We start from the raw sequence: 8,138 nt of genomic DNA on the forward strand, positions 1-8,138 counted from the left end.
AAAATAATTAGCCTGATTTTCCCTTGCAGTTGGCTTGGGTCACAGCAGGGCCAACTTTTCTATTAGGCACAGTGCCTCAGGTTCATGACACTTTTAGGGGCCTACAAAAAATTTTTGATTTTTTTTTTTTTATTTTGACTTAATAGAATTGGGTAATTGATTTTTTTTTAATCAGAAGAAAAAGCTTGTATCTACAAAGCCATAAATATAATCTTTATTATTATTTTTTTTTAATGCAGGAAGAGGCCCATGAAAGTCACAATGTAGCCCTGATCACACCTACCTCCTGTCACATAAGTGAGGACACGTCACCTGATGGATGTGTCTGTCTCCAGGACAACAGACACCCCCACTGGAGTAAATCAGGAGCAAATTTTTCAAAATATTAACAACACCTTTCAACCATAGCTTCTTCCTTTCCCACAGCTGCCCACCTTTTAAAACTCAGGGTTACACAGGTTTAATTTACATACAGTAAAATTTACCCATTTTACTATACAGTTCTATGGGTTTAGACAAACATAGTCATGAACCCGTAACACAATCCATGCATAGAACATTTCCATCATCCCTACATGTTCTCTCAAGTCCCTTTGCAGTCACCCTCCCCACCCCAGTCCCCAGCCCTGGAAACCACTGATCTATGTGCTGTCTATATAATCTTGTCTCCTTCAGGATCGTATAAATGGAGCCACACATTCCATACTCTCATGAGTCTGGCTTCTTTCACTCAGCATAATGCATTCAGAGCCATCCGTGTTGCTACATGTGTCACCAGTTCATTCATTTTTTGGCTAAGTAGTATTCCCTGTAGAGATGTACTAGTTTTTTTGTTTTAAATCTATTCACCAACGAATTTACATTTGGGTTGTTTCCAGTTTTTGGCAATAACACATAAAGATGTTATAAATGTTCACAGGTGTGTTTTCATGTGAGCATAAATTTTCATTTTACCTGTATCAATCCTATGCTTGAGATTGCTGGCATAGCAGTAACAACGGCCCCCCAGAGATGTCTACATTCTAATTGCCAAGGCCTGTGACTGCTTTACGTTACCTGGCAAAGGGGAGTTGAGTTTGAGGATGGACTTAAAATAAGGGAGATGATCCTGGATTATTTTTCGGGACCAATCTAATCCCATGAACCCTTTCTTAAAAGCAAAGAGCCTTTCCCAGCCGTGATAAGAGAGAAATGATGATGGAAGAAGAGGCAGAGAGAGGCAATGCGACGTCGCTAGCTAACATCACGAATTAATTTCCTTACACTTCCAGAGGCCAGAAGTCTAAACTCGGGGTGCTGGCAGGGCTCCATCCCCTCTGGAGGCAGCAGGGGAGAATCTGTTTCCTTGCCTTTCCCAGCTTCTAGAGCCTGCCCATTTTCCTTGGCCTGTGGCCTCTTCCTCCATCTTTAAAACCCATCACTCTCAACCTGTGCCCCACGGCCACACGGCCTCCCCTCTCCCTGCTTCCGTCATCACAGCGCCTCTCTGTCTTCCACCCTAAGGACCCCTGCCGTCACCGAGCCCAGGATAATGCAGGACAATCTCCCCATCTCAGGATCTTTCATTTAATCACATCTGCGCAGGCCCTTTTGCCATATAAGGTAATGGTTTCAGGTTTAGGTTTCAGGGATTAAAATGTGGACATTTTGGAGGGGCATTATTTAGCCTAATACACTAGCTTAAACAACAACAACAACAACAACAACAACAACCCAGCCTATTAGGATGATCAACTCATTCCAGTTTGCCTGAAACTTCTTGGGTTTTTAGCACCAGAAGTTTTACATCCCAGAGAAGACCCCCCCATTCCTGGTCAAACTGTGATGGTTGCTCACTCCACTTTGCAGACATAATAAATATTTCATAGAATGAATACATGAACAGCAAATAGATCATGAACTTACTAACCTGGAAGGAATCTTAGAATGTCATTTTGGATAGCAGTTTTTGCTTTCACTAGGCAAGTGCTAACATTACCAAGGAGTTCTCCACCAGTAATATCTGTTCATTACCTGAAGCCTAAAGTATCCCAGAACAGGGAGAAAGGATTTCAGGTTATTTAAGGCAAAAAGGACACGCACGGACCTGGCTCCTCTGATGGTACAAATGTGTTAGATTCACGCAACTTCATTTTTGACACCTGAAAGCGGTGGTTTGAGAACATCGTTTTAAACAAACAGGACCTAAAAAATAGGTTTGGGGATTGAAGAAAGTGAAAAAAGTACACAAGAGGAATTTAGACTTGTGGGACAGCCTAGGATTTATTTTCAGGATGATAATCTTAAACCTCTGGGTCACAGTTCCTCATCTGTTGTATGGGGTTAAGACTGTCTTCCTCGATTCAGACTTGTTGAAAAGAACAAATGAGATCTTGTATTAGACATACTTTGACAGAGGAGAGAGCCCTGAGTATCACCAACTGTAGGTAAGATAATTTAGCCTCTCCTTGCCTCAGTTTTCCCACCTGTAAATGAGTGCTCACTCATTCAGCATATATTTATTGAGCATCTGGAGTCCAACAGTGCGCAAAACACAAAATTCCTGATCTCACAACAGTTATATTCTGTGACAGGAGACAAATAAGTATGCGAGGTATGTCCAGAAAGTATCCAACTATTGTTACTACAACAGTCTGCAAGCATCGTTATGCAGACAGTTTTGCATGACATCGAGGTAACCTGGCAGCCAAGGAGAGTGGACTGGGATGTGCATGAGTGAACAATGACGATGTCACTGTACTAGTCAGTGGGGCGCTAGATGACATTGAGTGAACATGTGCACCGTGTGACCATTGCATTCAAAACAACTGAGCTGTGCTCGCTTCGGCAGCACATATACTAAAATTGGAATGATACAGCGAAGATTAGCATTGGCCCCTGCACAAGGGTGACACTCAAATTAATAAAACAAGAAACAAACAAACAAACAAAAACGACTGAGTAGAGCAACCAATCTGCACCAAATTTTGTGTTAAGCTTGAACATTCCTCCATGGAAACTATTCGGATGATTGAGAAGGCTTTTGGTGACAATGCAACGAGCGCAGCACAAATAAAAGCGTGGCACAAACACTTCAAAGATGGTCAAGGATCTGTTGAAAATGATTCACATTCTGGAAGGCCTGCAATGAGCAGAACACCTCAGAATGTTGAATGTGTGTGCAGGTGAGGTTAAGAGACGCTGGGAGGACTGTGTGAGGTCCCAAGGTGCCTGCTTTGAAGGGGACTGAGGCGGCATTGTCCTATGTACAACGTTTCTTGTATCATCGTCAATAAATAAAGCTATTTTCTCATATCACATGGCTGGATACTTTCTGGATAGACCTCATCTATTGGGATGATAAGTACAAAGTATAAAAAATTTTAAAATAAGATAGGAAGAAAGAGAATGACTGGTGGAGAACTATCTTAAAGAGGATGGTCAGGGAAGGTGACATTGGAGTAGAGCCTTGAGTGAAATGAGAGCAAGAACCATAACGATGTCGGGGACAGAGGGTTTCAGGCAGTGGAAACAGCGAAGTTGGTGTAAACGGCCTAAGGTAGGGGGTGACAGGTGTATTCAGGAAACGGCAAGGAGGCCGGCGCAGCTGAGGCAGAGTGAGTGCAGACGGGGGCAGGAGATGAAATCGGCGAGGAAGAGGGAGGTGGGACAATTGTGATGGCTGTGTAGGTTGTGGAAAGAAGGACTTTGAATTTTAACTTAGGCACGTGGGAGGCTACCGGAGGGTTATGAGCAGAGAAGCAATGTGATTTAATTTTCCTTTTAAAAGGATTGCTCCAGGTGATGTCAGAAGACAGACATCAAGGATAGAGGTAAGAGCTAAGATACCTGCTGGGAGGAGCTTGCAAGAATCCCAGGGTGGAGCGAGGTGGCACAGGCGGTAGTGGTGGAAAGCAGTTGAATGTGGGTTGTACTGTGGAGACACATAGAGCTTTCTGGTTCTTTGGATGTGGATAGACATGCCAGGTAAAATATAGCATGTCTTGTATTTTTGTTTGCTAAATCCGACCATCCTAGGCGTGAGGACAGAGAAGAGAGGAATCAAAGACGACTCCCACGTCTTCAGCCTGCATAACCAAAGAATGGAGTTTCCCTTCTCTGAGAGGGAGACAATTTAGAGATGGGGGGTACAGTTCAAGGGTTTGATTTAGACATGTTATGTTCGAGATACATCTGGGAACCACCAGGGTGTAGATGACATTTGAGGCCACAGACTGGATGAAATTCCCTAGGAAGTGAGTATAGTTAAAGAAGAGAAAAGGCCCAGAGGCCACCAGAGTTCAGAGGAAAGCACCAAACAGAAGTAAATCATAGACCTTAATTCACACACTATCTTAAGGAGGAAATGAATGAACACATGTAAAGCACTTAAAACCAGCACCGGCCAACTATTTAATAAGCACAATCCTTCCTTCTTTCCTCCCTCCCTTCCTTCTTCCATTTCTTTTTTCTTTCTTCCTTTACCTGATTCTCAAAGGATCTGAGTGAGAAATAAAGCAGTGTATACTTACAAGATTTATTAATTTAACAAACATGTGTTGAGTGTCTACTGTCCTGGGTGCTATGGAAATGGCAGTAAAAAATATAGACAACATTCTCTGCCCTCATGGAACTTACATCATAGTGGAGGAGGGGACAGACAATGGACAAAATAAATGAGTAGATTCTATAGCATATCAGAGGGAGGTGAGGTCTGCAGCTGCAGACAAACTGCTGGGGGCAGGAGTAAGGCGGAGCCATTGTAACTCTGATGTTTGTGGGAGGCATTGTGCCCATGGTGACATAGGAAGGGGAAGCAGAAGAGGAAACAGGAACTAGAATTCCAGGCTGAGGGGACAGCAAGTGCAAAGGCCCTGGGGTGGAAGCCTGCCTGGTGTGTCCAAGGAAGAGCCAGGAGCCAGAGTGACTTGAGCTGCATTAGTGGAAGAAGGAGTGGAGGGGAAGAGGTGAGGTCAGGGTGGGGGCATTGTAGATCCCCTGTGTCCTTCTAGGCCATTGTCATGACTTTGGCTTATCCACCCTGAGAGACAAGGGCTGATAGAGGCTGACTAAACTCTACCCCCTTCTCATTTTGGAAGAATTTTTGTCCTATACCAAATTTCTCTGTGAGAAAACACTTAAAGCAGAATATGAGTTGCATTTAAGGTCACCGAAAGCAAACAAACAATAGAGTGTAATCTGGAATGACTTGGCCTTAGGAATTTTAAAATTCATTAACTCCTTCATTTGACAAGCTTGCATTGATCACAGGAAATGAAAACAGGCCTCGGAACAGTGTCTAGTAAAAGGAGCTGGCATCAAGATTAAATGTTTAATATTTATGTAACAATTACAATGCTCTGTCCTGGAATAATGTGAATTCAAAGAAGTACTGCCCAAATAGGAATTCCAAAGGCCTCAATTTACAGATGGGGAAACTGAGGCCAGAAATGTTGGGAAACTTCCCCAAGGTGAAATGATGAAAGCATGGGGAAAGTGGTGCTAATAGGGATCTACAAACTACGGGATACCACCTCTTTCCTTTTTGCACCGGACACAGCGTTGGGTAGAATAATATGGCGGAACTAAGAAAGTGCAGGCAGATTCCCACACTGTTCTGCTATTAAGTAAAAAAAAAAAGCCCGTGTGAATAGACCATCCCCTCCCTTCTCCCTTCTGCCTATATCGAATGCAGAAAGTGGTCTCTGCAGAAATTCAACCCCATTGTCACCGCCACACCGACCCATTCAGCCGCCCAGGCCCGTGCAACCTGAGGAGCGTCCCACAACGGCCAACATCATGCAAAGCTACTCAGTCTGGGACAAGGGATTCAGTTCACCGGCCTCATTTTTAATGTCCTAAAAATGAAAAGCTTAAGGTGGATAGGTGATCTCTGAGGATCTTTCCAGATTGAAAATTTTAGGATTCTGACGGGACAGTTGCTTGAGATTTAGTGCACAAAAGAGACAGAGATGGGAAAAACTTGGTCCTTGCTTTATTTTCTATGTGGGTAAAGCTGGTACCTGAAATGCGCTCTGTGTCTTCCGACTCTTTGCAAAAATCTCTGTCTTTTCTTTTTTCACTTCTCTCTTTTCTAATGTCTTTTGTCTTCTCTGATTCACAGGCAACTTTGGGTTTCTAATAAACTTTTAAGAGACATGAGCCGGCCAGGCGCGGTGGCTCACGCCTGTAATCCTAGCTCTCTGGGAGGCTGAGGTGGGCGGATTGCTTGAGGTCAGGAGTTCGAAACCAGCCTGAGCAAGAGCGAGACCCCGTCGCTACTATAAATAGAAAGAAACTAATTGGCCAACTAATATATATAGAAAAAATTAGCCGGGCATGGTGGTGCATGCCTGTGGTCCCAGCTACTCGGGAGGCTGAGGCAGAAGGATTGCTTGAGCCCAGGAGTTTGAGGTTGCTGTGAGCTAGGCTGACGCCACAGCACTCACTCTAGCCTGGACAACAAAGTGAGACTCTGTCTCAAAAAAATAAATAAATAAATAAAAAGAGACATGAGCCAAACATCCTTGTAAATTATTGGCAGGGTGGGGGATGGGAAGAAAGAAGAAAAAAGTTCCTGTATTCACGAAAATCACCACTGAACAGCGTCTGTCCTGAATTTTGACAAAGCAAAGGGAAGGGGGAAAAGAGTTCTTATTGATTGGAAGCAGACGGAGACATGGAGAGGGCAAAGCTCAGAAGCTTCCCTTTGGTCCGCCTCGCAATTGTATGTCCCCCTTTGCTGTCCTCCAGAGGGCTGGACACCCAACACTCCCACCGAGGTTCTCACAACGTGGACAGTTTAGCTGGAAACCCAACTCCCGCGCCTGCCTTCCCGAGGGATTTCTCTCCGCCTTCCCACAGACGGTCCGTCCTGTCACCTAGGAGGGCGTGACAGATGCACAGAGAGTGAAGCAAGGCCGTGACAGCTGGTGTCGGGCAACATGCCTGCTCCCAGAGGCCCCCAGTAGCCAGGACGTGAAACCAGAAAGCAGCCCAGAGGTCCAGAGCAGAGACTCCCAGCCACCGTGACTTCATTACTACAAAACAAGGGCACCCGGGCCCTGCCAGTGTCCTCTGGGAGACGGTCTCTGTCTCTCCATGACTGCTCGGGGAGATGGCTGGCAAGACGGATGGCAGGGGCTTCTTGGTTTTCTTTGCTTCTTTCCCTTTTGTCTTCTTTCTCAGCAAGCCCTGTCTTTCTGCTCTCTCTTTCCCTTCCTCACTTTCCCTTATACATCTTCCTTTCTTTTTCTCTGCTTTCCCCTTGCTTTTTTCTTCCCCCAACCTACCACTCTCCCCCTCTTTCCCTCTCCTTTCTACCTGTCTCTCCCACCTCTCTCTAGTCTGTCTTCCCTTCTTTCTCTTTCTCTCTCTGCTGTTGCCTTACACGGAGGGTTTACCCAAGACTTGCCCAAGGGCTTCCCAATCAGCTGCTGGTGCGCCAGGTGTCCAGGTAGATGAGCCCGTCTCGATGAATCATCAACACGAACACAGCGATCGCTCGCTGCCTAGAAGGTGCAAGACATTTTCTTTACGCTCCTTCCTGCAAAAGACATTGTTTGGACCTCATGAGTCCCCTGGATTATTGTATTTGGATTTTTTTCCCATCTCTGTTTCTGTCTCCCTGTTTGTTTCTCTTTTTATTAACCTTTCTGTCTTAATTTCTCTCTCTCTCTCTCATGCTCTCGTGAGAAACTGGAGAGCTTTGTTTCAAGTATCATAGTTAATGAGGCATTACGGGATCATTATTAAATCAGGACTGAATCTCTCTGGGATTTAGAAAAAAGGAAGTTACCAGTAACCTCCATTTTATTACATGCCAACATGTTTTCTGCTTTGGTAAGAGAGAAGTGACCCTTCTCTTCACCCAGGTAAGGAGTCCCAGACAACTCGAGCCCCAAAGAAGCCCATCTGCAAGGAATTTTTCACTCGACCAACAGATGAAGCTCCCTACCTGGTAAAGCCAAGTGCTGGGTCCTGGGCTCACGCCATTAACACCACACAGTGAGTGGGAGCTCTCTGCTCCTCTGCTAGGAAAGGGGGCAGTTGTAAGTATGCACCTGAGGGCCCAGCAGGGCTGCCGTGACGCTGCGTGGGAGAAAGAGCCATCTCTGCGTCTCCCAGGGCCTCGCTGGCTGCCGTTTCTCCCCATGATC

The 8,138-nt window shown here is 45.2% G+C and overlaps 1 non-coding gene across 1 annotated transcript; it reads left to right on the plus strand.

The window, feature by feature from the left end:
* The first annotated feature begins 2,814 nt into the window (after positions 1-2,814).
* LOC142873156 (U6 spliceosomal RNA) lies at positions 2,815-2,922 on the plus strand. Its single transcript, XR_012921204.1, has one exon. It is a non-coding gene; the product is annotated as a U6 spliceosomal RNA (small nuclear RNA).
* Positions 2,923-8,138: the final 5,216 nt, after the last annotated feature.

Source organism: Microcebus murinus, chromosome 9 (assembly GCF_040939455.1).
Source record: "Microcebus murinus isolate Inina chromosome 9, M.murinus_Inina_mat1.0, whole genome shotgun sequence".
NCBI lineage: Eukaryota > Metazoa > Chordata > Mammalia > Primates > Cheirogaleidae > Microcebus > Microcebus murinus.